The following is a 26,938-nucleotide window of genomic DNA, read 5'->3' as shown; positions in this document are numbered from 1 at the left end:
AAGATCGCAGATTAAAAATCTGCGCCTGACGAAGAATGTGTGTGTGCACTGTGCTCTTTAAGCGTAAGTTACATTTGCCTGTCGTTCATCCCTGCCAGAATTATACAAATGCCTCGGAGGGTGAAGGAAGTATCAATTTTCTTCATTCAATTTGAATCGAAATTAATTGAATTAATATGAAATAAAATCCACATAAAACATTTTGTTGAAGTTATAGATTGTGCCCAATTTTTTTATTTCATCTTTTTTACTCATTTTACATAAAATCAAATCAAAGTAGAGAGTCCACACATAAACTCCATTGTAAATAAATCTGTGAACAATGTAAGGCCGGACAGATTAGCTGACATAAGCACTCAGTTCCCCTTCATGCCCACTGAGATGGTTTATTGACAGTGTTGAGTTTTTGCACCACCAGAATTTCCTCCATGTTTTGTTGGTTAGCTTGGGGCCTTCCAAACGCTGACCTCAGACTCACCTTTGTGCAACAGCTCTGGGCCCAGAGAACCCACTCTGCCCAAATAATGAGATCATTACCAACAGTTAATTAAAAGCGATGCGTCCTTTAAAGCTTTGCCCCATATCTGAGTGTTCAAACAATTACATCCCTTGTGGACAGTTTCTCAGGAGAACACCCATTGTCCTTCTCCTGAGAAACTGTCTTCCCTCTCTTTTTGCCTCTCAATGAATTCTTTGTGTGCACATCGAGGTCCAAGGCAGCTCCATTGGGTTCAGAGGGACGGCGCTGTGCAGAGTCAAGCTGAACCCGGCCCCAGTGATGGAGGAATGGAGCCTGTGGTTGGACAAAGGTCCGGTCAGGTCTGGAATCTGGTGACTCTTGAAATTCTTCATTAAAATGTTTTTTAAATCTTTTATTTTGCCAGGTAAAACAGATTAATAACGTAACAAAATTCAAATTCAAACAACAAATTCAGTAAAAGTGAACACATGTAAAGGTTTTTTTATATTGATTCAACCAGAATGTGATTATGTTAAATAGAAATAGAATAAATTAATACAAATGAAATGATCAGGAAGGCTTTTATTCCTTACTTTCAAACATAGTTTGATGCTCTTTTATTCTCAGTGGAACGGAGGATAAATGTCACCAACCATTAATCTTGATGTACCACAGGGAAATGTGTGTCATATAAATAAAAACATTTGGAATCTCAGTTCAGATTAAATTTATTTACACTTGCACTTACCTGGTGTGTCATGCCAAAATGTCCAGATTTTTGTTTTTGAAAAAAAACAACATGGATTAAATGTTCTTATTAAACTGCAATTATCGTAAATACAATACAAAGGTATTTCACGTTAGATGTAAGTGAGAAATGTAAAATAAATCATAATCATTAGCAACAGTTAAAATGTTCAAATTCTTCCTCAAAGAAAAACATAATATTCTGCAAAAGTCCTTGCGTTTGTTGATACATGATACTGCAACACAAAATACTGAACGTCTCCAGACTCTATTGGCCTCCAAAATCTCTTTGTACCTTCATCTGGCTGCATGCCAGAATTGAAGGGACTCTTATTACTGAGTTGGCGGCTCCCCTCTGTTATCTAGAGAACCTTGGAACAGGAATGGGGCTCTCTCCTGGACACCTCATGGCCCGTTGTCTTTTCCTCTATCACTCAGAGCACGTCTGTGTTGACCTTGAGACAACCTTGAAAGGATTCCATCTGTCCTGACGGAGGCCTTCGGAGATCATCTCCATTGCCGTTTGGACATATTTGTTGGGTTTTTGTTTCTTTTGTCGATGTATGGTTTCTTGTACGCAAAAAGGTATAATTTTGTTTTGTTTTTAATTTTTATTCTGCTTGAAACAAATTAATAAATAAAAATAAATAAATAAATAAATGAAACTGGGCTTTATTATTGCGCATGCAGTGAAGTGACTTATGATCAAAGCCTGTGCTGTACAAATCTTTGAGTGTATTTACACAAGCATTAGATTAGGGGTTGAAGTATGTTATAAATTATATCAGAGGAGGAGTCCTCAAACCTGCCTCTTAGTTACCTCCGCAAAGGAGGTTCCGCAAAGGAGGTTATGTTCATCTGTCTCTTCGGCTGTTAGCAACATGACTCAAAAAGTTAGACGGATTTTGAAGAGATTTTTAGGAAATGTTGGGAGTGTTAACAGGACCAGATTATTTATTACATGTTAGTTTTTTGTGGATATGTTTGTGTTTGCTTTCTTTCTTCTCAGGGTTGATTGAGCATTCCACATAAAAGGTAGATCAGTTCTGTCACAAACAGTGGTCCCAGCACTCTGGGTTCAGAGTCCAGAGTGCTAACCATTACACCATGGACCCATACGCTTTCTGTCACAAACAGTGGTCCTGGAATTTTTTAATCACGGACGTCACTGAAGTTTCGTTTTGTGAATAAATGTTTGCATTTGTCCAATAGAACTTTTGTTGATGTCAAGAGACTTTTGAGAATAAAAACAGGTTCCACCGAGACTCGAACTCAGATCACTGGATTCAAAGTCCAGAGTGCTGACCATTACACCATGGAACCATATAGTGTCAGGCACAAACAGTGATCCTGGAATGTCTGGTAATTCTTGGAATACTATTTCCCTTGTGAATGACAAATAATTTCAAGAACTTTTGTAGGTAGAAACCACTGTATTGTCAGCACTTAGCATGAAGGGTAGCAGAAACTGCTCCCAACCTCCATTTCATGTTGTTTTGTTTCAAAATGTGTTGTTAGTTTTTTATGCATATGTTTGTGTTTGCTTTCTTTATATTCAGGGTTGATTTAACATTGCACATAAAAAAGGTAGTTCAGGCTTTCTTTAATTGTTTTGGCCTTGGACCTCCCTCAATAACACATTTATCTCTGGAGCAAACATTGACAACATTTGTTCAGTTTTGGTATTTTTGATCACAGACGCCACTTAAGTTTCAATATGATGGACCTTTTGTTGATGTCAAGAGACTTCTGAGAATAAACAGGATCACTGGATTCAGAGTCCAGAGTGCTAACCATTACACCATGGACACATACGCTTTCTGTCACAAACAGTGGTCCTGGAATTTTTTAATCACGGACGTCACTGAAATTTCGTTTTGTGAATAAATGTTTGCATTTGTCCAATAGAACTTTTGTTGATGTCAAGAGACTTTTAAGAATAAACAGGTTCCACCGAGACTTGAACTCGGATCACTGGATTCAAAGTCCAGAGTGCTGACCATTACACCATGGAACCATATAAGTTCTGTCACAAACAGTGATCCTGGAATGTGTGGTAATTCTTGGAATACTATTTCCCTTGCGAATGACAAATAATTTCAAGAACTTTTGTAGGTAGAAACCACTGTATTGTCAGCACTTAGCATGAAGGGTAGCAGAAACTGCTCCCAACCTCCATTTCATGTTGTTTTGTTTCAAAATGTGTTGTTAGTTTTTTATGCATATGTTTGCTTTCTTTATATTCAGGGTTGATTTAACATTGCACATAAAAAAGGCAGTTCAGGCTTTCTTTAATTGTTTTGGCCTTGGACCTCCCTCAGTAACACATTAATCTCTGGAGCAAACATTGACAACAGTTGTTCAGTTTTGGTATTTTTGACCACAGACGCCACTTAAGTTTCAATATGATGGACCTTTTGTTGATGTCAAGAGACTTCTGAGAATAAACAGGATCACTGGATTCAGAGTCCAGAGTGCTAACCATTACACCATGGACCCATACGCTTTCTGTCACAAACAGTGGTCCTGGAATTTTTTAATCACGGACGTCACCGAAGTTTCGTTTTGTGAATAAATGTTTGCATTTGTCCAATAGAACTTTTGTTGATGTCAAGAGACTTTTGAGAATAAAAGCAGGTTCCACCGAGACTCGAACTCGGATTACTGGATTCAGAGCCCAGAGTGCTGACCATTACACCATGGAACCATATAAGTTCTGTCACAAACAGTGATCCTGGAATGTGTGGTAATTCTTGGAATACTATTTCCCTTGTGAATGACAAATAATTTCAAGAACTTTTGTAGGTAGAAACCACTGTATTGTCAGCACTTAGCATGAAGGGTAGCAGAAACTGCTCCCAACCTCCATTTCATGTTGTTTTGTTTCAAACTGTGTTGTTAGTTTTTTATGCATATGTTTGTGTTTGCTTTCTTTATATTCAGGGTTGATTTAACATTGCACATAAAAAAGGTAGTTCAGGCTTTCTTTAATTGATTTGGCCTTGGACCTCCCTCAATAACACATTTATCTTTGGAGCAAACATTGACAACAGTTGTTCAGTTTTGGTATTTTTGATCACAGACGCCACTTAAGTTTCAATATGATGGACCTTTTGTTGATGTCAAGAGACTTTTGAGAATAAAAACAGGTTCCACTGAGACTGGAACTCAGATTACTGGATTCAGAGTCCAGAGTGCTGACCATTAAACCATGGAACCATATAAGTTCTGTCACAAACAGTGATCCTGGAATGTCTGGTAATTCTTGGAATACTATTTCCCTTGTGAATGACAAATAATTTCAAGAACTTTTGTAGGTAGAAACCACTGTATTGTCAGCACTTAGCATGAAGGGTAGCAGAAACTGCTCCCAACCTCCATTTCATGTTGTTTTGTTTCAAAATGTGTTGTTAGTTTTTCATGCATATGTTTGTGTTTGCTTTCTTTTATTCAGGGTTGATTTAGCATTGCACATAAAAAAGGTAGTTCAGGCTTTCTTTAATTGTTTTGGCCTTGGACTTCCCTCAATAATACATTTATCTCTGGAGCAAACATTGACAACAGTTGTTCAGTTGTTCAGTTTTGGTATTTTTGATCACAGACGCCACTTAAGTTTCAATATGATGGACCTTTTGTTGATGTCAAGAGACTTCTGAGAATAAACAGGATCACTGGATTCAGAGTCCAGAGTGCTAACCATTACACCATGGACCCATACGCTTTCTGTCACAAACAGTGGTCCTGGAATTTTTTAATCACAGACGTCACTGAAGTTTCGTTTTGTGAATAAATGTTTGCATTTGTCCAATAGAACTTTTGTTGATGTCAAGAGACTTTTAAGAATAAACAGGTTCCACTGAGACTTGAACTCAGATCACTGGATTCAAAGTCCAGAGTGCTGACCATTACACCACGGAACCATATAAGTTCTGTCACAAACAGTGATCCTGGAATGTCTGGTAATTCTTGGAATACTATTTCCCTTGTGAATGACAAATAATTTCAAGAACTTTTGTAGGTAGAAACCACTGTATTGTCAGCACTTAGCATGAAGGGTAGCAGAAACTGCTCCCAACCTCCATTTCATGTTGTTTTGTTTCAAAATGTGTTGTTAGTTTTTTATGCATATGTTTGTGTTTGCTTTCTTTATATTCAGGGTTGATTTAACATTGCACATAAAAAAGGTAGTTCAGGCTTTCTTTAATTGTTTTGGCCTTGGACCTCCCTCAATAACACATTTATCTCTGGAGCAAACATTGACAACATTTGTTCAGTTTTGGTATTTTTGATCACAGACGCCACTTAAGTTTCAATATGATGGACCTTTTGTTGATGTCAAGAGACTTCTGAGAATAAACAGGATCACTGGATTCAGAGTCCAGAGTGCTAACCATTACACCATGGACACATACGCTTTCTGTCACAAACAGTGGTCCTGGAATTTTTTAATCACGGACGTCACTGAAATTTCGTTTTGTGAATAAATGTTTGCATTTGTCCAATAGAACTTTTGTTGATGTCAAGAGACTTTTAAGAATAAACAGGTTCCACCGAGACTTGAACTCGGATCACTGGATTCAAAGTCCAGAGTGCTGACCATTACACCATGGAACCATATAAGTTCTGTCACAAACAGTGATCCTGGAATGTGTGGTAATTCTTGGAATACTATTTCCCTTGCGAATGACAAATAATTTCAAGAACTTTTGTAGGTAGAAACCACTGTATTGTCAGCACTTAGCATGAAGGGTAGCAGAAACTGCTCCCAACCTCCATTTCATGTTGTTTTGTTTCAAAATGTGTTGTTAGTTTTTTATGCATATGTTTGTGTTTGCTTTCTTTATATTCAGGGTTGATTTAACATTGCACATAAAAAAGGCAGTTCAGGCTTTCTTTAATTGTTTTGGCCTTGGACCTCCCTCAATAACACATTTATCTTTGGAGCAAACATTGACAACAGTTGTTCAGTTTTGGTATTTTTGATCACAGACGCCACTTAAGTTTCAATATGATGGACCTTTTGTTGATGTCAAGAGACTTTTGAGAATAAAAACAGGTTCCACCGAGACTTGAACTCGGATTACTGGATTCAGGGTCCAGAGTGCCGACCATTACACCATGGAACCATATAAGTTCTGTCACAAACAGTGATCCTGGAATGTCTGGTAATTCTTGGAATACTATTTCCCTTGTGAATGACAAATAATTTCAAGAACTTTTGTAGGTAGAAACCACTGTATTGTCAGCACTTAGCATGAAGGGTAGCAGAAACTGCTCCCAACCTCCATTTCATGTTGTTTTGTTTCAAAATGTGTTGTTAGTTTTTTATGCATATGTTTGTGTTTGCTTTCTTTATATTCAGGGTTGATTTAACATTGCACATAAAAAAGGTAGTTCAGGCTTTCTTTAATTGTTTTGGCCTTGGACCTCCCTCAATAACACATTTATCTCTGGAGCAAACATTGACAACATTTGTTCAGTTTTGGTATTTTTGATCACAGACGCCACTTAAGTTTCAATATGATGGACCTTTTGTTGATGTCAAGAGACTTCTGAGAATAAACAGGATCACTGGATTCAGAGTCCAGAGTGCTAACCATTACACCATGGACACATACGCTTTCTGTCACAAACAGTGGTCCTGGAATTTTTTAATCACGGACGTCACTGAAGTTTCGTTTTGTGAATAAATGTTTGCATTTGTCCAATAGAACTTTTGTTGATGTCAAGAGACTTTTAAGAATAAACAGGTTCCACCGAGACTTGAACTCGGATCACTGGATTCAAAGTCCAGAGCGCCGACCATTACACCATGGAACCATATAAGTTCTGTCACAAACAGTGATCCTGGAATGTGTGGTAATTCTTGGAATACTATTTCCCTTGCGAATGACAAATAATTTCAAGAACTTTTGTAGGTAGAAACCACTGTATTGTCAGCACTTAGCATGAAGGGTAGCAGAAACTGCTCCCAACCTCCATTTCATGTTGTTTTGTTTCAAAATGTGTTGTTAGTTTTTTATGCATATGTTTGTGTTTGCTTTCTTTATATTCAGGGTTGATTTAACAGTGCACATAAAAAAGGCAGTTCAGGCTTTCTTTAATTGTTTTGGCCTTGGACCTCCCTCAATAACACATTTATCTTTGGAGCAAACATTGACAACAGTTGTTCAGTTTTGGTATTTTTGATCACAGACGCCACTTAAGTTTCAATATGATGGACCTTTTGTTGATGTCAAGAGACTTTTGAGAATAAAAACAGGTTCCACCGAGACTTGAACTCGGATTACTGGATTCAGAGTCCAGAGTGCTGACCATTACACCATGGAACCATATAAGTTCTGCCACAAACAGTGATCCTGGAATGTCTGGTAATTCTTGGAATACTATTTCCCTTGTGAATGACAAATAATTTCAAGAACTTTTGTAGGTAGAAACCACTGTATTGTCAGCACTTAGCATGAAGGGTAGCAGAAACTGCTCCCAACCTCCATTTCATGTTGTTTTGTTTCAAAATGTGTTGTTAGTTTTTTATGCATATGTTTGTGTTTGCTTTCTTTATATTCAGGGTTGATTCAACATTGCACATAAAAAAGGTAGTTCAGGCTTTCTTTAATTGTTTTGGCCTTGGACCTCCCTCAATAACACATTTATCTTTGGAGCAAACATTGACAACAGTTGTTCAGTTGTTCAGTTTTGGTATTTTTGATCACAGACGCCACTTAAGTTTCAATATGATGGACCTTTTGTTGATGTCAAGAGACTTCTGAGAATAAACAGGATCACTGGATTCAGAGTCCAGAGTGCTGACCATTACACCATGGAACCACACACTGTCAGTCACAAACAGTGATCCTGGAATGTGTGGTAATTCTTGGAATACTATTTCCCTTGTGAATGACAAATAATTTCAAGAACTTTTGTAGGTAGAAACCACTGTATTGTCAGCACTTAGCATGAAGGGTAGCAGAAACTGCTCCCAACCTCCATTTCATGTTGTTTTGTTTCAAAATGTGTTGTTAGTTTTTTATGCATATGTTTGTGTTTGCTTTCTTTATATTCAGGGTTGATTTAACATTGCACATAAAAAAGGTAGTTCAGGCTTTCTTTAATTGTTTTGGCCTTGGACTTCCCTCAGTAACACATTTATCTCTGGAGCAAACATTGACAACAGTTGTTCAGTTTTGGTATTTTTGATCACAGACGCCACTTAAGTTTCAATATGATGGACCTTTTGTTGATGTCAAGAGACTTTTGAGAATAAAAACAGGTTCCACCGAGACTTGAACTCGGATTACTGGATTCAGAGTCCAGAGTGCTGACCATTACACCATGGAACCATATACTGCCAGCCACAAACAGTGATCCTGGAATGTCTGGTAATTCTTGGAATACTATTTCCCTTGTGAATGACAAATAATTTCAAGAACTTTTGTAGGTAGAAACCACTGTATTGTCAGCACTTAGCATGAAGGGTAGCAGAAACTGCTCCCAACCTCCATTTCATGTTGTTTTGTTTCAAAATGTGTTGTTAGTTTTTTATGCATATGTTTGTGTTTGCTTTCTTTATATTCAGGGTTGATTTAACATTGCACATAAAAAAGGTAGTTCAGGCTTTCTTTAATTGTTTTGGCCTTGGACCTCCCTCAATAACACATTTATCTCTGGAGCAAACATTGACAACATTTGTTCAGTTTTGGTATTTTTGATCACAGACGCCACTTAAGTTTCAATATGATGGACCTTTTGTTGATGTCAAGAGACTTCTGAGAATAAACAGGATCACTGGATTCAGAGTCCAGAGTGCTATCCATTACACCATGGACACATACGCTTTCTGTCACAAACAGTGGTCCTGGAATTTTTTAATCACGGACGTCACTGAAATTTCGTTTTGTGAATAAATGTTTGCATTTGTCCAATAGAACTTTTGTTGATGTCAAGAGACTTTTAAGAATAAACAGGTTCCACCGAGACTTGAACTCGGATCACTGGATTCAAAGTCCAGAGTGCTGACCATTACACCATGGAACCATATAAGTTCCGTCACAAACAGTGATCCTGGAATGTGTGGTAATTCATGGAATACTATTTCCCTTGCGAATGACAAATAATTTCAAGAACTTTTGTAGGTAGAAACCACTGTATTGTCAGCACTTAGCATGAAGGGTAGCAGAAACTGCTCCCAACCTCCATTTCATGTTGTTTTGTTTCAAAATGTGTTGTTAGTTTTTTATGCATATGTTTGTGTTTGCTTTCTTTATATTCAGGGTTGATTTAACATTGCACATAAAAAAGGCAGTTCAGGCTTTCTTTAATTGTTTTGGCCTTGGACCTCCCTCAATAACACATTTATCTTTGGAGCAAACATTGACAACATTTGTTCAGTTTTGGTATTTTTGATCACAGACGCCACTTAAGTTTCAATATGATGGACCTTTTGTTGATGTCAAGAGACTTTTGAGAATAAAAACAGGTTCCACCGAGACTCGAACTCGGATTACTGGATTCAGGGTCCAGAGTGCTGACCATTACACCATGGAACCATATAAGTTCTGTCACAAACAGTGATCCTGGAATGTCTGGTAATTCTTGGAATACTATTTCCCTTGTGAATGACAAATAATTTCAAGAACTTTTGTAGGTAGAAACCACTGTATTGTCAGCACTTAGCATGAAGGGTAGCAGAAACTGCTCCCAACGTCCATTTCATGTTGTTTTGTTTCAAAATGTGTTGTTAGTTTTTTATGCATATGTTTGTGTTTGCTTTCTTTATATTCAGGGTTGATTTAACATTGCACATAAAAAAGGTAGTTCAGGCTTTCTTTAATTGTTTTGGCCTTGGACCTCCCTCAATAACACATTTATCTTTGGAGCAAACATTGACAACAGTTGTTCAGTTGTTCAGTTTTGGTATTTTTGATCACAGACGCCACTTAAGTTTCAATATGATGGACCTTTTGTTGATGTCAAGAGACTTTTGAGAATAAAAACAGGCTCCACCGAGACTCGAACTGGGATTACTGGATTCAGGGTCCAGAGTGCTGACCATTACACCATGGAACCATATAAGTTCTGTCACAAACAGTGATCCTGGAATGTCTGGTAATTCTTGGAATACTATTTCCCTTGTGAATGACAAATAATTTCAAGAACTTTTGTAGGTAGAAACCACTGTATTGTCAGCACTTAGCATGAAGGGTAGCAGAAACTGCTCCCAACCTCCATTTCATGTTGTTTTGTTTCAAAATGTGTTGTTAGTTTTTTATGCATATGTTTGCTTTCTTTATATTCAGGGTTGATTTAACATTGCACATAAAAAAGGCAGTTCAGGCTTTCTTTAATTGTTTTGGCCTTGGACCTCCCTCAATAACACATTTATCTTTGGAGCAAACATTGACAACAGTTGTTCAGTTTTGGTATTTTTGATCACAGACGCCACTTAAGTTTCAATATGATGGACCTTTCGTTGATGTCAAGAGACTTTTGAGAATAAAAACAGGTTCCACCGAGACTTGAACTCGGATTACTGGATTCAGAGTCCAGAGTGCTGACCATTACACCATGGAACCATATACCGCCAGCCACAAACAGTGATCCTGGAATGTCTGGTAATTCTTGGAATACTATTTCCCTTGTGAATGACAAATAATTTCAAGAACTTTTGTAGGTAGAAACCACTGTATTGTCAGCACTTAGCATGAAGGGTAGCAGAAACTGCTCCCAACCTCCATTTCATGTTGTTTTGTTTCAAAATGTGTTGTTAGTTTTTTATGCATATGTTTGTGTTTGCTTTCTTTATATTCAGGGTTGATTTAACATTGCACATAAAAAAGGTAGTTCAGGCTTTCTTTAATTGCTTTGGCCTTGGACTTCCCTCAGTAACACATTTATCTCTGGAGCAAACATTGACAACAGTTGTTCAGTTGTTCAGTTTTGGTATTTTTGATCACAGACGCCACTTAAGTTTCAATATGATGGACCTTTTGTTGATGTCAAGAGACTTTTGAGAATAAAAACAGGTTCCACCGAGACTCGAACTCGGATTACTGGATTCAGGGTCCAGAGTGCTGACCATTACACCATGGAACCATATAAGTTCTGTCACAAACAGTGATCCTGGAATGTCTGGTAATTCTTGGAATACTATTTCCCTTGTGAATGACAAATAATTTCAAGAACTTTTGTAGGTAGAAACCACTGTATTGTCTGCACTTAGCATGAAGGGTAGCAGAAACTGCTCCCAACCTCCATTTCATGTTGTTTTGTTTCAAAATGTGTTGTTAGTTTTTTATGCATATGTTTGCTTTCTTTATATTCAGGGTTGATTCAACATTGCACATAAAAAAGGTAGTTCAGGCTTTCTTTAATTGTTTTGGCCTTGGACCTCCCTCAATAACACATTTATCTTTGGAGCAAACATTGACAACAGTTGTTCAGTTGTTCAGTTTTGGTATTTTTGATCACAGACGCCACTTAAGTTTCAATATGATGGACCTTTTGTTGATGTCAAGAGACTTTTGAGAATAAAAACAGGTTCCACCGAGACTCGGACTCGGATTACTGGATTCAGAGTCCAGAGTGCTGACCATTACACCATGGAACCATATAAGTTCTGTCACAAACAGTGATCCTGGAATGTGTGGTAATTCTTGGAATACTATTTCCCTTGTGAATGACAAATAATTTCAAGAACTTTTGTAGGTAGAAACCACTGTATTGTCAGCACTTAGCATGAAGGGTAGCAGAAACTGCTCCCAACCTCCATTTCATGTTGTTTTGTTTCAAAATGTGTTGTTAGTTTTTTATGCATATGTTTGCTTTCTTTATATTCAGGGTTGATTTAACATTGCACATAAAAAAGGCAGTTCAGGCTTTCTTTAATTGTTTTGGCCTTGGACCTCCCTCAATAACACATTTATCTTTGGAGCAAACATTGACAACAGTTGTTCAGTTTTGGTATTTTTGATCACAGACGCCACTTAAGTTTCAATATGATGGACCTTTTGTTGATGTCAAGAGACTTTTGAGAATAAAAACAGGTTCCACCGAGACTGGAACTCAGATTACTGGATTCAGAGTCCAGAGTGCTGACCATTAAACCATGGAACCATATAAGTTCTGTCACAAACAGTGATCCTGGAATGTCTGGTAATTCTTGGAATACTATTTCCCTTGTGAATGACAAATAATTTCAAGAACTTTTGTAGGTAGAAACCACTGTATTGTCAGCACTTAGCATGAAGGGTAGCAGAAACTGCTCCCAACCTCCATTTCATGTTGTTTTGTTTCAAAATGTGTTGTTAGTTTTTCATGCATATGTTTGTGTTTGCTTTCTTTTATTCAGGGTTGATTTAGCATTGCACATAAAAAAGGTAGTTCAGGCTTTCTTTAATTGTTTTGGCCTTGGACTTCCCTCAATAATACATTTATCTCTGGAGCAAACATTGACAACAGTTGTTCAGTTGTTCAGTTTTGGTATTTTTGATCACAGACGCCACTTAAGTTTCAATATGATGGACCTTTTGTTGATGTCAAGAGACTTCTGAGAATAAACAGGATCACTGGATTCAGAGTCCAGAGTGCTAACCATTACACCATGGACCCATACGCTTTCTGTCACAAACAGTGGTCCTGGAATTTTTTAATCACAGACGTCACTGAAGTTTCGTTTTGTGAATAAATGTTTGCATTTGTCCAATAGAACTTTTGTTGATGTCAAGAGACTTTTAAGAATAAACAGGTTCCACTGAGACTTGAACTCAGATCACTGGATTCAAAGTCCAGAGTGCTGACCATTACACCATGGAACCACACACTGTCAGTCGCAAACAGTGATCCTGGAATGTGTGGTAATTCTTGGAATACTATTTCCCTTGTGAATGACAAATAATTTCAAGAACTTTTGTAGGTAGAAACCACTGTATTGTCAGCACTTAGCATGAAGGGTAGCAGAAACTGCTCCCAACCTCCATTTCATGTTGTTTTGTTTCAAAATGTGTTGTTAGTTTTTTATGCATATGTTTGTGTTTGCTTTCTTTATATTCAGGGTTGATTTAACATTGCACATAAAAAAGGTAGTTCAGGCTTTCTTTAATTGCTTTGGCCTTGGACTTCCCTCAGTAACACATTTATCTCTGGAGCAAACATTGACAACAGTTGTTCAGTTGTTCAGTTTTGGTATTTTTGATCACAGACGCCACTTAAGTTTCAATATGATGGACCTTTTGTTGATGTCAAGAGACTTTTGAGAATAAAAACAGGTTCCACCGAGACTTGAACTCGGATTACTGGATTCAGAGTCCAGAGTGCTGACCATTACACCATGGAACCATATAAGTTCTGTCACAAACAGTGATCCTGGAATGTCTGGTAATTCTTGGAATACTATTTCCCTTGTGAATGACAAATAATTTCAAGAACTTTTGTAGGTAGAAACCACTGTATTGTCAGCACTTAGCATGAAGGGTAGCAGAAACTGCTCCCAACCTCCATTTCATGTTGTTTTGTTTCAAAATGTGTTGTTAGTTTTTTATGCATATGTTTGTGTTTGCTTTCTTTATATTCAGGGTTGATTTAACATTGCACATAAAAAAGGTAGTTCAGGCTTTCTTTAATTGTTTTGGCCTTGGACCTCCCTCAATAACACATTTATCTCTGGAGCAAACATTGACAACATTTGTTCAGTTTTGGTATTTTTGATCACAGACGCCACTTAAGTTTCAATATGATGGACCTTTTGTTGATGTCAAGAGACTTCTGAGAATAAACAGGATCACTGGATTCAGAGTCCAGAGTGCTAACCATTACACCATGGACACATACGCTTTCTGTCACAAACAGTGGTCCTGGAATTTTTTAATCACGGACGTCACTGAAGTTTCGTTTTGTGAATAAATGTTTGCATTTGTCCAATATAACTTTTGTTGATGTCAAGAGACTTTTAAGAATAAACAGGTTCCACCGAGACTTGAACTCGGATCACTGGATTCAAAGTCCAGAGCGCTGACCATTACACCATGGAACCATATAAGTTCTGTCACAAACAGTGATCCTGGAATGTGTGGTAATTCTTGGAATACTATTTCCCTTGCGAATGACAAATAATTTCAAGAACTTTTGTAGGTAGAAACCACTGTATTGTCAGCACTTAGCATGAAGGGTAGCAGAAACTGCTCCCAACCTCCATTTCATGTTGTTTTGTTTCAAAATGTGTTGTTAGTTTTTTATGCATATGTTTGTGTTTGCTTTCTTTATATTCAGGGTTGATTTAACAGTGCACATAAAAAAGGCAGTTCAGGCTTTCTTTAATTGTTTTGGCCTTGGACCTCCCTCAATAACACATTTATCTTTGGAGCAAACATTGACAACAGTTGTTCAGTTTTGGTATTTTTGATCACAGACGCCACTTAAGTTTCAATATGATGGACCTTTTGTTGATGTCAAGAGACTTTTGAGAATAAAAACAGGTTCCACCGAGACTTGAACTCGGATTACTGGATTCAGAGTCCAGAGTGCTGACCATTACACCATGGAACCATATAAGTTCTGCCACAAACAGTGATCCTGGAATGTCTGGTAATTCTTGGAATACTATTTCCCTTGTGAATGACAAATAATTTCAAGAACTTTTGTAGGTAGAAACCACTGTATTGTCAGCACTTAGCATGAAGGGTAGCAGAAACTGCTCCCAACCTCCATTTCATGTTGTTTTGTTTCAAAATGTGTTGTTAGTTTTTTATGCATATGTTTGTGTTTGCTTTCTTTATATTCAGGGTTGATTCAACATTGCACATAAAAAAGGTAGTTCAGGCTTTCTTTAATTGTTTTGGCCTTGGACCTCCCTCAATAACACATTTATCTTTGGAGCAAACATTGACAACAGTTGTTCAGTTGTTCAGTTTTGGTATTTTTGATCACAGACGCCACTTAAGTTTCAATATGATGGACCTTTTGTTGATGTCAAGAGACTTCTGAGAATAAACAGGATCACTGGATTCAGAGTCCAGAGTGCTGACCATTACACCATGGAACCACACACTGTCAGTCACAAACAGTGATCCTGGAATGTGTGGTAATTCTTGGAATACTATTTCCCTTGTGAATGACAAATAATTTCAAGAACTTTTGTAGGTAGAAACCACTGTATTGTCAGCACTTAGCATGAAGGGTAGCAGAAACTGCTCCCAACCTCCATTTCATGTTGTTTTGTTTCAAAATGTGTTGTTAGTTTTTTATGCATATGTTTGTGTTTGCTTTCTTTATATTCAGGGTTGATTTAACATTGCACATAAAAAAGGTAGTTCAGGCTTTCTTTAATTGTTTTGGCCTTGGACTTCCCTCAGTAACACATTTATCTCTGGAGCAAACATTGACAACAGTTGTTCAGTTTTGGTATTTTTGATCACAGACGCCACTTAAGTTTCAATATGATGGACCTTTTGTTGATGTCAAGAGACTTTTGAGAATAAAAACAGGTTCCACCGAGACTTGAACTCGGATTACTGGATTCAGAGTCCAGAGTGCTGACCATTACACCATGGAACCATATAAGTTCTGTCACAAACAGTGATCCTGGAATGTCTGGTAATTCTTGGAATACTATTTCCCTTGTGAATGACAAATAATTTCAAGAACTTTTGTAGGTAGAAACCACTGTATTGTCAGCACTTAGCATGAAGGGTAGCAGAAACTGCTCCCAACCTCCATTTCATGTTGTTTTGTTTCAAAATGTGTTGTTAGTTTTTTATGCATATGTTTGTGTTTGCTTTCTTTATATTCAGGGTTGATTTAACATTGCACATAAAAAAGGTAGTTCAGGCTTTCTTTAATTGTTTTGGCCTTGGACCTCCCTCAATAACACATTTATCTCTGGAGCAAACATTGACAACATTTGTTCAGTTTTGGTATTTTTGATCACAGACGCCACTTAAGTTTCAATATGATGGACCTTTTGTTGATGTCAAGAGACTTCTGAGAATAAACAGGATCACTGGATTCAGAGTCCAGAGTGCTAACCATTACACCATGGACACATTCGCTTTCTGTCACAAACAGTGGTCCTGGAATTTTTTAATCACGGACGTCACTGAAGTTTCGTTTTGTGAATAAATGTTTGCATTTGTCCAATAGAACTTTTGTTGATGTCAAGAGACTTTTAAGAATAAGCAGGTTCCACCGAGACTTGAACTCGGATCACTGGATTCAAAGTCCAGAGTGCTGACCATTACACCATGGAACCATATAAGTCCTGTCACAAACAGTGATCCTGGAACGTGTGGTAATTCTTGGAATACTATTTCCCTTGTGAATGACAAATAATTTCAAGAACTTTTGTAGGTAGAAACCACTGTATTGTCAGCACTTAGCATGAAGGGTAGCAGAAACTGCTCCCAACCTCCATTTCATGTTGTTTTGTTTCAAAATGTGTTGTTAGTTTTTTATGCATATGTTTGCTTTCTTTATATTCAGGGTTGATTTAACATTGCACATAAAAAAGATAGTTCAGGCTTTCTTTAATTGTTTTGGCCTTGGACCTCCCTCAGTAACACATTTATCTCGGGAGCAAACATTGACAACGGTTGTTCAGTTGTTCAGTTTTGGTATTTTTGATCACAGACGCCACTTAAGTTTCAATATGATGGACCTTTTGTTGATGTCAAGAGACTTTTGAGAATAAAAACAGGTTCCACCGAGACTTGAACTCGGATTACTGGATTCAGAGTCCAGAGTGCTGACCATCACACCATGGAACCATATAAGTTCTGCCACAAACAGTGATCCTGGAATGTGTGGTAATTCTTGGAATACTATTTCCCTTGTGAATGACAAATAATTTCAAGAACTTTTGTAGGTAGAAACCACTGTATTGTCAGCACTTAGCATGAAGGGTAGCAGAAACTGCTCCCAACCTCCATTTCATGTTGTTTTGTTTCAAAATGTGTTGTTAGTTTTTTATGCATATGTTTGCTTTCTTTATATTCAGGGTTGATTTAACATTGCACATAAAAAAGGCAGTTCAGGCTTTCTTTAATTGTTTTGGCCTTGGACCTCCCTCAATAACACATTTATCTTTGGAGCAAACATTGACAACAGTTGTTCAGTTTTGGTATTTTTGATCACAGACGCCACTTAAGTTTCAATATGATGGACCTTTTGTTGATGTCAAGAGACTTTTGAGAATAAAAACAGGTTCCACCGAGACTCGAACTCGGATTACTGGATTCAGGGTCCAGAGTGCTGACCATTACACCATGGAACCATATAAGTTCTGTCACAAACAGTGATCCTGGAATGTCTGGTAATTCTTGGAATACTATTTCCCTTGTGAATGACAAATAATTTCAAGAACTTTTGTAGGTCGAAACCACTGTATTGTCAGCACTTAGCATGAAGGGTAGCAGAAACTGCTCCCAACCTCCATTTCATGTTGTTTTGTTTCAAAATGTGTTGTTAGTTTTTTATGCATATGTTTGTGTTTGCTTTCTTTATATTCAGGGTTGATTTAACATTGCACATAAAAAAGGTAGTTCAGGCTTTCTTTAATTGTTTTGGCCTTGGACCTCCCTCAATAACACATTTATCTCTGGAGCAAACATTGACAACATTTGTTCAGTTTTGGTATTTTTGATCACAGACGCCACTTAAGTTTCAATATGATGGACCTTTTGTTGATGTCAAGAGACTTCTGAGAATAAACAGGATCACTGGATTCAGAGTCCAGAGTGCTAACCATTACACCATGGACACATTCGCTTTCTGTCACAAACAGTGGTCCTGGAATTTTTTAATCACGGACGTCACTGAAGTTTCGTTTTGTGAATAAATGTTTGCATTTGTCCAATAGAACTTTTGTTGATGTCAAGAGACTTTTAAGAATAAGCAGGTTCCACCGAGACTTGAACTCGGATCACTGGATTCAAAGTCCAGAGTGCTGACCATTACACCATGGAACCATATAAGTCCTGTCACAAACAGTGATCCTGGAACGTGTGGTAATTCTTGGAATACTATTTCCCTTGTGAATGACAAATAATTTCAAGAACTTTTGTAGGTAGAAACCACTGTATTGTCAGCACTTAGCATGAAGGGTAGCAGAAACTGCTCCCAACCTCCATTTCATGTTGTTTTGTTTCAAAATGTGTTGTTAGTTTTTTATGCATATGTTTGCTTTCTTTATATTCAGGGTTGATTTAACATTGCACATAAAAAAGATAGTTCAGGCTTTCTTTAATTGTTTTGGCCTTGGACCTCCCTCAGTAACACATTTATCTCGGGAGCAAACATTGACAACAGTTGTTCAGTTGTTCAGTTTTGGTATTTTTGATCACAGACGCCACTTAAGTTTCAATATGATGGACCTTTTGTTGATGTCAAGAGACTTTTGAGAATAAAAACAGGTTCCACCGAGACTTGAACTCGGATTACTGGATTCAGAGTCCAGAGTGCTGACCATCACACCATGGAACCATATAAGTTCTGCCACAAACAGTGATCCTGGAATGTGTGGTAATTCTTGGAATACTATTTCCCTTGTGAATGACAAATAATTTCAAGAACTTTTGTAGGTAGAAACCACTGTATTGTCAGCACTTAGCATGAAGGGTAGCAGAAACTGCTCCCAACCTCCATTTCATGTTGTTTTGTTTCAAAATGTGTTGTTAGTTTTTTATGCATATGTTTGCTTTCTTTATATTCAGGGTTGATTTAACATTGCACATAAAAAAGGCAGTTCAGGCTTTCTTTAATTGTTTTGGCCTTGGACCTCCCTCAATAACACATTTATCTTTGGAGCAAACATTGACAACAGTTGTTCAGTTTTGGTATTTTTGATCACAGACGCCACTTAAGTTTCAATATGATGGACCTTTTGTTGATGTCAAGAGACTTTTGAGAATAAAAACAGGTTCCACCGAGACTCGAACTCGGATTACTGGATTCAGGGTCCAGAGTGCTGACCATTACACCATGGAACCATATAAGTTCTGTCACAAACAGTGATCCTGGAATGTCTGGTAATTCTTGGAATACTATTTCCCTTGTGAATGACAAATAATTTCAAGAACTTTTGTAGGTCGAAACCACTGTATTGTCAGCACTTAGCATGAAGGGTAGCAGAAACTGCTCCCAACCTCCATTTCATGTTGTTTTGTTTCAAAATGTGTTGTTAGTTTTTTATGCATATGTTTGTGTTTGCTTTCTTTATATTCAGGGTTGATTTAACATTGCACATAAAAAAGGTAGTTCAGGCTTTCTTTAATTGTTTTGGCCTTGGACCTCCCTCAATAACACATTTATCTCTGGAGCAAACATTGACAACATTTGTTCAGTTTTGGTATTTTTGATCACAGACGCCACTTAAGTTTCAATATGATGGACCTTTTGTTGATGTCAAGAGACTTCTGAGAATAAACAGGATCACTGGATTCAGAGTCCAGAGTGCTAACCATTACACCATGGACACATTCGCTTTCTGTCACAAACAGTGGTCCTGGAATTTTTTAATCACGGACGTCACTGAAGTTTCGTTTTGTGAATAAATGTTTGCATTTGTCCAATAGAACTTTTGTTGATGTCAAGAGACTTTTAAGAATAAGCAGGTTCCACCGAGACTTGAACTCGGATCACTGGATTCAAAGTCCAGAGTGCTGACCATTACACCATGGAACCATATAAGTCCTGTCACAAACAGTGATCCTGGAACGTGTGGTAATTCTTGGAATACTATTTCCCTTGTGAATGACAAATAATTTCAAGAACTTTTGTAGGTAGAAACCACTGTATTGTCAGCACTTAGCATGAAGGGTAGCAGAAACTGCTCCCAACCTCCATTTCATGTTGTTTTGTTTCAAAATGTGTTGTTAGTTTTTTATGCATATGTTTGCTTTCTTTATATTCAGGGTTGATTTAACATTGCACATAAAAAAGATAGTTCAGGCTTTCTTTAATTGTTTTGGCCTTGGACCTCCCTCAGTAACACATTTATCTCGGGAGCAAACATTGACAACAGTTGTTCAGTTGTTCAGTTTTGGTATTTTTGATCACAGACGCCACTTAAGTTTCAATATGATGGACCTTTTGTTGATGTCAAGAGACTTTTGAGAATAAAAACAGGTTCCACCGAGACTTGAACTCGGATTACTGGATTCAGAGTCCAGAGTGCTGACCATTACACCATGGAACCATATAAGTTCTGCCACAAACAGTGATCCTGGAATGTGTGGTAATTCTTGGAATACTATTTCCCTTGTGAATGACAAATAATTTCAAGAACTTTTGTAGGTAGAAACCACTGTATTGTCAGCACTTAGCATGAAGGGTAGCAGAAACTGCTCCCAACCTCCATTTCATGTTGTTTTGTTTCAAAATGTGTTGTTAGTTTTTTATGCATATGTTTGCTTTCTTTATATTCAGGGTTGATTTAACATTGCACATAAAAAAGGCAGTTCAGGCTTTCTTTAATTGTTTTGGCCTTGGACCTCCCTCAATAACACATTTATCTTTGGAGCAAACATTGACAACAGTTGTTCAGTTTTGGTATTTTTGATCACAGACGCCACTTAAGTTTCAATATGATGGACCTTTTGTTGATGTCAAGAGACTTTTGAGAATAAAAACAGGTTCCACCGAGACTCGAACTCGGATTACTGGATTCAGGGTCCAGAGTGCTGACCATTACACCATGGAACCATATAAGTTCTGTCACAAACAGTGATCCTGGAATGTCTGGTAATTCTTGGAATACTATTTCCCTTGTGAATGACAAATAATTTCAAGAACTTTTGTAGGTCGAAACCACTGTATTGTCAGCACTTAGCATGAAGGGTAGCAGAAACTGCTCCCAACCTCCATTTCATGTTGTTTTGTTTCAAAATGTGTTGTTAGTTTTTTATGCATATGTTTGTGTTTGCTTTCTTTATATTCAGGGTTGATTTAACATTGCACATAAAAAAGGTAGTTCAGGCTTTCTTTAATTGTTTTGGCCTTGGACCTCCCTCAATAACACATTTATCTCTGGAGCAAACATTGACAACATTTGTTCAGTTTTGGTATTTTTGATCACAGACGCCACTTAAGTTTCAATATGATGGACCTTTTGTTGATGTCAAGAGACTTCTGAGAATAAACAGGATCACTGGATTCAGAGTCCAGAGTGCTAACCATTACACCATGGACACATTCGCTTTCTGTCACAAACAGTGGTCCTGGAATTTTTTAATCACGGACGTCACTGAAGTTTCGTTTTGTGAATAAATGTTTGCATTTGTCCAATAGAACTTTTGTTGATGTCAAGAGACTTTTAAGAATAAGCAGGTTCCACCGAGACTTGAACTCGGATCACTGGATTCAAAGTCCAGAGTGCTGACCATTACACCATGGAACCATATAAGTCCCGTCACAAACAGTGATCCTGGAACGTGTGGTAATTCTTGGAATACTATTTCCCTTGTGAATGACAAATAATTTCAAGAACTTTTGTAGGTAGAAACCACTGTATTGTCAGCACTTAGCATGAAGGGTAGCAGAAACTGCTCCCAACCTCCATTTCATGTTGTTTTGTTTCAAAATGTGTTGTTAGTTTTTTATGCATATGTTTGCTTTCTTTATATTCAGGGTTGATTTAACATTGCACATAAAAAAGATAGTTCAGGCTTTCTTTAATTGTTTTGGCCTTGGACCTCCCTCAGTAACACATTTATCTCGGGAGCAAACATTGACAACAGTTGTTCAGTTGTTCAGTTTTGGTATTTTTGATCACAGACGCCACTTAAGTTTCAATATGATGGACCTTTTGTTGATGTCAAGAGACTTTTGAGAATAAAAACAGGTTCCACCGAGACTTGAACTCGGATTACTGGATTCAGAGTCCAGAGTGCTGACCATTACACCATGGAACCACATAAGTTCTGCCACAAACAGTGATCCTGGAATGTGTGGTAATTCTTGGAATACTATTTCCCTTGTGAATGACAAATAATTTCAAGAACTTTTGTAGGTAGAAACCACTGTATTGTCAGCACTTAGCATGAAGGGTAGCAGAAACTGCTCCCAACCTCCATTTCATGTTGTTTTGTTTCAAAATGTGTTGTTAGTTTTTTATGCATATGTTTGCTTTCTTTATATTCAGGGTTGATTTAACATTGCACATAAAAAAGGCAGTTCAGGCTTTCTTTAATTGTTTTGGCCTTGGACCTCCCTCAATAACACATTTATCTTTGGAGCAAACATTGACAACAGTTGTTCAGTTTTGGTATTTTTGATCACAGACGCCACTTAAGTTTCAATATGATGGACCTTTTGTTGATGTCAAGAGACTTTTGAGAATAAAAACAGGTTCCACCGAGACTCGAACTCAGATTACTGGATTCAGGGTCCAGAGTGCTGACCATTACACCATGGAACCATATAAGTTCTGTCACAAACAGTGATCCTGGAATGTCTGGTAATTCTTGGAATACTATTTCCCTTGTGAATGACAAATAATTTCAAGAACTTTTGTAGGTCGAAACCACTGTATTGTCAGCACTTAGCATGAAGGGTAGCAGAAACTGCTCCCAACCTCCATTTCATGTTGTTTTGTTTCAAAATGTGTTGTTAGTTTTTTATGCATATGTTTGTGTTTGCTTTCTTTATATTCAGGGTTGATTTAACATTGCACATAAAAAAGGTAGTTCAGGCTTTCTTTAATTGTTTTGGCCTTGGACCTCCCTCAATAACACATTTATCTCTGGAGCAAACATTGACAACATTTGTTCAGTTTTGGTATTTTTGATCACAGACGCCACTTAAGTTTCAATATGATGGACCTTTTGTTGATGTCAAGAGACTTCTGAGAATAAACAGGATCACTGGATTCAGAGTCCAGAGTGCTAACCATTACACCATGGACACATTCGCTTTCTGTCACAAACAGTGGTCCTGGAATTTTTTAATCACGGACGTCACTGAAGTTTCGTTTTGTGAATAAATGTTTGCATTTGTCCAATAGAACTTTTGTTGATGTCAAGAGACTTTTAAGAATAAGCAGGTTCCACCGAGACTTGAACTCGGATCACTGGATTCAAAGTCCAGAGTGCTGACCATTACACCATGGAACCATATAAGTCCCGTCACAAACAGTGATCCTGGAACGTGTGGTAATTCTTGGAATACTATTTCCCTTGTGAATGACAAATAATTTCAAGAACTTTTGTAGGTAGAAACCACTGTATTGTCAGCACTTAGCATGAAGGGTAGCAGAAACTGCTCCCAACCTCCATTTCATGTTGTTTTGTTTCAAAATGTGTTGTTAGTTTTTTATGCATATGTTTGTGTTTGCTTTCTTTATATTCAGGGTTGATTCAACATTGCACATAAAAAAGGTAGTTCAGGCTTTCTTTAATTGTTTTGGCCTTGGACCTCCCTCAATAACACATTTATCTCTGGAGCAAACATTGACAACATTTGTTCAGTTTTGGTATTTTTGATCACAGACGCCACTTAAGTTTCAATATGATGGACCTTTTGTTGATGTCAAGAGACTTCTGAGAATAAACAGGATCACTGGATTCAGAGTCCGGAGTGCTAACCATTACACCATGGACCCATACGCTTTCTGTCACAAACAGTGGTCCTGGAATTTTTTAATCACGGACGTCACTGAAGTTTCGTTTTGTGAATAAATGTTTGCATTTTTCCAATAGAACTTTTGTTGATGTCAAGAGACTTTTAAGAATAAACAGGTTCCACCAAGACTTGAACTCGGATCACTGGATTCAAAGCCCAGAGTGCTGACCATTACACCATGGAACCATATACCGTCAGACACAAACAGTGATCCTGTAATGTGTGGTAATTCTTGGAATACTATTTTCCTTGTGAATGACAAATAATTTCAAGAACTTTTGTAGGTAGAAACCACTGTATTGTCAGCACTTAGCATGAAGGGTAGCAGAAACTGCTCCCAACCTCCATTTCATGTTGTTATGTTTCAAAATGTGTTGTTAGTTTTTTATGCATATGTTTGTGTTTGCTTTCTTTATATTCAGGGTTGATTTAACATTGCACATAAAAAAGGTAGTTCAGGCTTTCTTTAATTGCTTTGGCCTTGGACTTCCCTCAGTAACACATTTATCTCGGGAGCAAACATTGACAACAGTTGTTCAGTTGTTCAGTTTTGGTATTTTTGATCACAGACGCCACTTAAGTTTCAATATGATGGACCTTTTGTTGATGTCAAGAGACTTTTGAGAATAAAAACAGGTTCCACCGAGACTTGAACTCGGATTACTGGATTCAGAGTCCAGAGTGCTGACCATTACACCATGGAACCATATAAGTTCTGCCACAAACAGTGATCCTGGAATGTGTGGTAATTCTTGGAATACTATTTCCCTTGTGAATGACAAATAATTTCAAGAACTTTTGTAGGTAGAAACCACTGTATTGTCAGCACTTAGCATGAAGGGTAGCAGAAACTGCTCCCAACCTCCATTTCATGTTGTTTTGTTTCAAAATGTGTTGTTAGTTTTTTATGCATATGTTTGCTTTCTTTATATTCAGGGTTGATTTAACATTGCACATAAAAAAGGCAGTTCAGGCTTTCTTTAATTGTTTTGGCCTTGGACCTCCCTCAATAACACATTTATCTTTGGAGCAAACATTGACAACAGTTGTTCAGTTTTGGTATTTTTGATCACAGACGCCACTTAAGTTTCAATATGATGGACCTTTTGTTGATGTCAAGAGACTTTTGAGAATAAAAACAGGTTCCACCGAGACTCGAACTCGGATTACTGGATTCAGGGTCCAGAGTGCTGACCATTACACCATGGAACCATATAAGTTCTGTCACAAACAGTGATCCTGGAATGTCTGGTAATTCTTGGAATACTATTTCCCTTGTGAATGACAAATAATTTCAAGAACTTTTGTAGGTCGAAACCACTGTATTGTCAGCACTTAGCATGAAGGGTAGCAGAAACTGCTCCCAACCTCCATTTCATGTTGTTTTGTTTCAAAATGTGTTGTTAGTTTTTTATGCATATGTTTGTGTTTGCTTTCTTTATATTCAGGGTTGATTTAACATTGCACATAAAAAAGGTAGTTCAGGCTTTCTTTAATTGTTTTGGCCTTGGACCTCCCTCAATAACACATTTATCTCTGGAGCAAACATTGACAACATTTGTTCAGTTTTGGTATTTTTGATCACAGACGCCACTTAAGTTTCAATATGATGGACCTTTTGTTGATGTCAAGAGACTTCTGAGAATAAACAGGATCACTGGATTCAGAGTCCAGAGTGCTAACCATTACACCATGGACACATTCGCTTTCTGTCACAAACAGTGGTCCTGGAATTTTTTAATCACGGACGTCACTGAAGTTTCGTTTTGTGAATAAATGTTTGCATTTGTCCAATAGAACTTTTGTTGATGTCAAGAGACTTTTAAGAATAAGCAGGTTCCACCGAGACTTGAACTCGGATCACTGGATTCAAAGTCCAGAGTGCTGACCATTACACCATGGAACCATATAAGTCCTGTCACAAACAGTGATCCTGGAACGTGTGGTAATTCTTGGAATACTATTTCCCTTGTGAATGACAAATAATTTCAAGAACTTTTGTAGGTAGAAACCACTGTATTGTCAGCACTTAGCATGAAGGGTAGCAGAAACTGCTCCCAACCTCCATTTCATGTTGTTTTGTTTCAAAATGTGTTGTTAGTTTTTTATGCATATGTTTGCTTTCTTTATATTCAGGGTTGATTTAACATTGCACATAAAAAAGATAGTTCAGGCTTTCTTTAATTGTTTTGGCCTTGGACCTCCCTCAGTAACACATTTATCTCGGGAGCAAACATTGACAACAGTTGTTCAGTTGTTCAGTTTTGGTATTTTTGATCACAGACGCCACTTAAGTTTCAATATGATGGACCTTTTGTTGATGTCAAGAGACTTCTGAGAATAAACAGGATCACTGGATTCAGAGTCCAGAGTGCTAACCATTACACCATGGACACATTCGCTTTCTGTCACAAACAGTGGTCCTGGAATTTTTTAATCACGGACGTCACTGAAGTTTCGTTTTGTGAATAAATGTTTGCATTTGTCCAATAGAACTTTTGTTGATGTCAAGAGACTTTTAAGAATAAGCAGGTTCCACCGAGACTTGAACTCGGATCACTGGATTCAAAGTCCAGAGTGCTGACCATTACACCATGGAACCATATAAGTCCTGTCACAAACAGTGATCCTGGAACGTGTGGTAATTCTTGGAATACTATTTCCCTTGTGAATGACAAATAATTTCAAGAACTTTTGTAGGTAGAAACCACTGTATTGTCAGCACTTAGCATGAAGGGTAGCAGAAACTGCTCCCAACCTCCATTTCATGTTGTTTTGTTTCAAAATGTGTTGTTAGTTTTTTATGCATATGTTTGCTTTCTTTATATTCAGGGTTGATTTAACATTGCACATAAAAAAGATAGTTCAGGCTTTCTTTAATTGTTTTGGCCTTGGACCTCCCTCAGTAACACATTTATCTCGGGAGCAAACATTGACAACAGTTGTTCAGTTGTTCAGTTTTGGTATTTTTGATCACAGACGCCACTTAAGTTTCAATATGATGGACCTTTTGTTGATGTCAAGAGACTTTTGAGAATAAAAACAGGTTCCACCGAGACTTGAACTCGGATTACTGGATTCAGAGTCCAGAGTGCTGACCATTACACCATGGAACCATATAAGTTC

The 26,938-nt window shown here is 37.6% G+C and overlaps 24 non-coding genes across 24 annotated transcripts; all 24 read right to left on the bottom strand.

Moving 5' to 3' along the window:
* Window positions 1-2,458: 2,458 nt before the first annotated feature.
* On the bottom strand, window positions 2,459-2,530 carry trnaq-uug (transfer RNA glutamine (anticodon UUG)). The gene has a single exon. It is a non-coding gene; the product is annotated as a tRNA-Gln (tRNA).
* A 622-nt stretch (window positions 2,531-3,152) lies between these two features.
* trnaq-uug (transfer RNA glutamine (anticodon UUG)) lies at window positions 3,153-3,224 on the bottom strand. The gene has a single exon. It is a non-coding gene; the product is annotated as a tRNA-Gln (tRNA).
* Window positions 3,225-5,055: 1,831 nt separating this feature from the next.
* On the bottom strand, window positions 5,056-5,127 carry trnaq-uug (transfer RNA glutamine (anticodon UUG)). The gene has a single exon. It is a non-coding gene; the product is annotated as a tRNA-Gln (tRNA).
* A 622-nt stretch (window positions 5,128-5,749) lies between these two features.
* On the bottom strand, window positions 5,750-5,821 carry trnaq-uug (transfer RNA glutamine (anticodon UUG)). Its single transcript has one exon. It is a non-coding gene; the product is annotated as a tRNA-Gln (tRNA).
* Window positions 5,822-7,467: 1,646 nt separating this feature from the next.
* Window positions 7,468-7,539, bottom strand: trnaq-cug (transfer RNA glutamine (anticodon CUG)). The gene has a single exon. It is a non-coding gene; the product is annotated as a tRNA-Gln (tRNA).
* A 936-nt stretch (window positions 7,540-8,475) lies between these two features.
* trnaq-cug (transfer RNA glutamine (anticodon CUG)) lies at window positions 8,476-8,547 on the bottom strand. The gene has a single exon. It is a non-coding gene; the product is annotated as a tRNA-Gln (tRNA).
* A 622-nt stretch (window positions 8,548-9,169) lies between these two features.
* On the bottom strand, window positions 9,170-9,241 carry trnaq-uug (transfer RNA glutamine (anticodon UUG)). The gene has a single exon. It is a non-coding gene; the product is annotated as a tRNA-Gln (tRNA).
* Window positions 9,242-10,707: 1,466 nt separating this feature from the next.
* On the bottom strand, window positions 10,708-10,779 carry trnaq-cug (transfer RNA glutamine (anticodon CUG)). The gene has a single exon. It is a non-coding gene; the product is annotated as a tRNA-Gln (tRNA).
* A 2,169-nt stretch (window positions 10,780-12,948) lies between these two features.
* Window positions 12,949-13,020, bottom strand: trnaq-uug (transfer RNA glutamine (anticodon UUG)). The gene has a single exon. It is a non-coding gene; the product is annotated as a tRNA-Gln (tRNA).
* A 448-nt stretch (window positions 13,021-13,468) lies between these two features.
* Window positions 13,469-13,540, bottom strand: trnaq-cug (transfer RNA glutamine (anticodon CUG)). The gene has a single exon. It is a non-coding gene; the product is annotated as a tRNA-Gln (tRNA).
* A 622-nt stretch (window positions 13,541-14,162) lies between these two features.
* Window positions 14,163-14,234, bottom strand: trnaq-uug (transfer RNA glutamine (anticodon UUG)). The gene has a single exon. It is a non-coding gene; the product is annotated as a tRNA-Gln (tRNA).
* Window positions 14,235-14,674: 440 nt separating this feature from the next.
* On the bottom strand, window positions 14,675-14,746 carry trnaq-cug (transfer RNA glutamine (anticodon CUG)). Its single transcript has one exon. It is a non-coding gene; the product is annotated as a tRNA-Gln (tRNA).
* Window positions 14,747-15,682: 936 nt separating this feature from the next.
* Window positions 15,683-15,754, bottom strand: trnaq-cug (transfer RNA glutamine (anticodon CUG)). Its single transcript has one exon. It is a non-coding gene; the product is annotated as a tRNA-Gln (tRNA).
* A 622-nt stretch (window positions 15,755-16,376) lies between these two features.
* trnaq-uug (transfer RNA glutamine (anticodon UUG)) lies at window positions 16,377-16,448 on the bottom strand. The gene has a single exon. It is a non-coding gene; the product is annotated as a tRNA-Gln (tRNA).
* Window positions 16,449-18,090: 1,642 nt separating this feature from the next.
* trnaq-uug (transfer RNA glutamine (anticodon UUG)) lies at window positions 18,091-18,162 on the bottom strand. The gene has a single exon. It is a non-coding gene; the product is annotated as a tRNA-Gln (tRNA).
* Window positions 18,163-19,804: 1,642 nt separating this feature from the next.
* Window positions 19,805-19,876, bottom strand: trnaq-uug (transfer RNA glutamine (anticodon UUG)). The gene has a single exon. It is a non-coding gene; the product is annotated as a tRNA-Gln (tRNA).
* A 442-nt stretch (window positions 19,877-20,318) lies between these two features.
* trnaq-cug (transfer RNA glutamine (anticodon CUG)) lies at window positions 20,319-20,390 on the bottom strand. Its single transcript has one exon. It is a non-coding gene; the product is annotated as a tRNA-Gln (tRNA).
* Window positions 20,391-21,518: 1,128 nt separating this feature from the next.
* On the bottom strand, window positions 21,519-21,590 carry trnaq-uug (transfer RNA glutamine (anticodon UUG)). The gene has a single exon. It is a non-coding gene; the product is annotated as a tRNA-Gln (tRNA).
* Window positions 21,591-22,032: 442 nt separating this feature from the next.
* On the bottom strand, window positions 22,033-22,104 carry trnaq-cug (transfer RNA glutamine (anticodon CUG)). Its single transcript has one exon. It is a non-coding gene; the product is annotated as a tRNA-Gln (tRNA).
* Window positions 22,105-23,232: 1,128 nt separating this feature from the next.
* On the bottom strand, window positions 23,233-23,304 carry trnaq-uug (transfer RNA glutamine (anticodon UUG)). The gene has a single exon. It is a non-coding gene; the product is annotated as a tRNA-Gln (tRNA).
* A 1,142-nt stretch (window positions 23,305-24,446) lies between these two features.
* Window positions 24,447-24,518, bottom strand: trnaq-cug (transfer RNA glutamine (anticodon CUG)). Its single transcript has one exon. It is a non-coding gene; the product is annotated as a tRNA-Gln (tRNA).
* A 1,128-nt stretch (window positions 24,519-25,646) lies between these two features.
* Window positions 25,647-25,718, bottom strand: trnaq-uug (transfer RNA glutamine (anticodon UUG)). The gene has a single exon. It is a non-coding gene; the product is annotated as a tRNA-Gln (tRNA).
* Window positions 25,719-26,342: 624 nt separating this feature from the next.
* On the bottom strand, window positions 26,343-26,414 carry trnaq-uug (transfer RNA glutamine (anticodon UUG)). Its single transcript has one exon. It is a non-coding gene; the product is annotated as a tRNA-Gln (tRNA).
* Window positions 26,415-26,856: 442 nt separating this feature from the next.
* trnaq-cug (transfer RNA glutamine (anticodon CUG)) lies at window positions 26,857-26,928 on the bottom strand. Its single transcript has one exon. It is a non-coding gene; the product is annotated as a tRNA-Gln (tRNA).
* Between the last annotated feature and the right edge of the window lie 10 nt (window positions 26,929-26,938).

This window comes from Brachionichthys hirsutus, unplaced genomic scaffold (assembly GCF_040956055.1).
Source record: "Brachionichthys hirsutus isolate HB-005 unplaced genomic scaffold, CSIRO-AGI_Bhir_v1 contig_766, whole genome shotgun sequence".
Lineage (NCBI taxonomy): Eukaryota > Metazoa > Chordata > Actinopteri > Lophiiformes > Brachionichthyidae > Brachionichthys > Brachionichthys hirsutus.
This window is presented reverse-complemented; position numbering and strand designations above follow the sequence as displayed.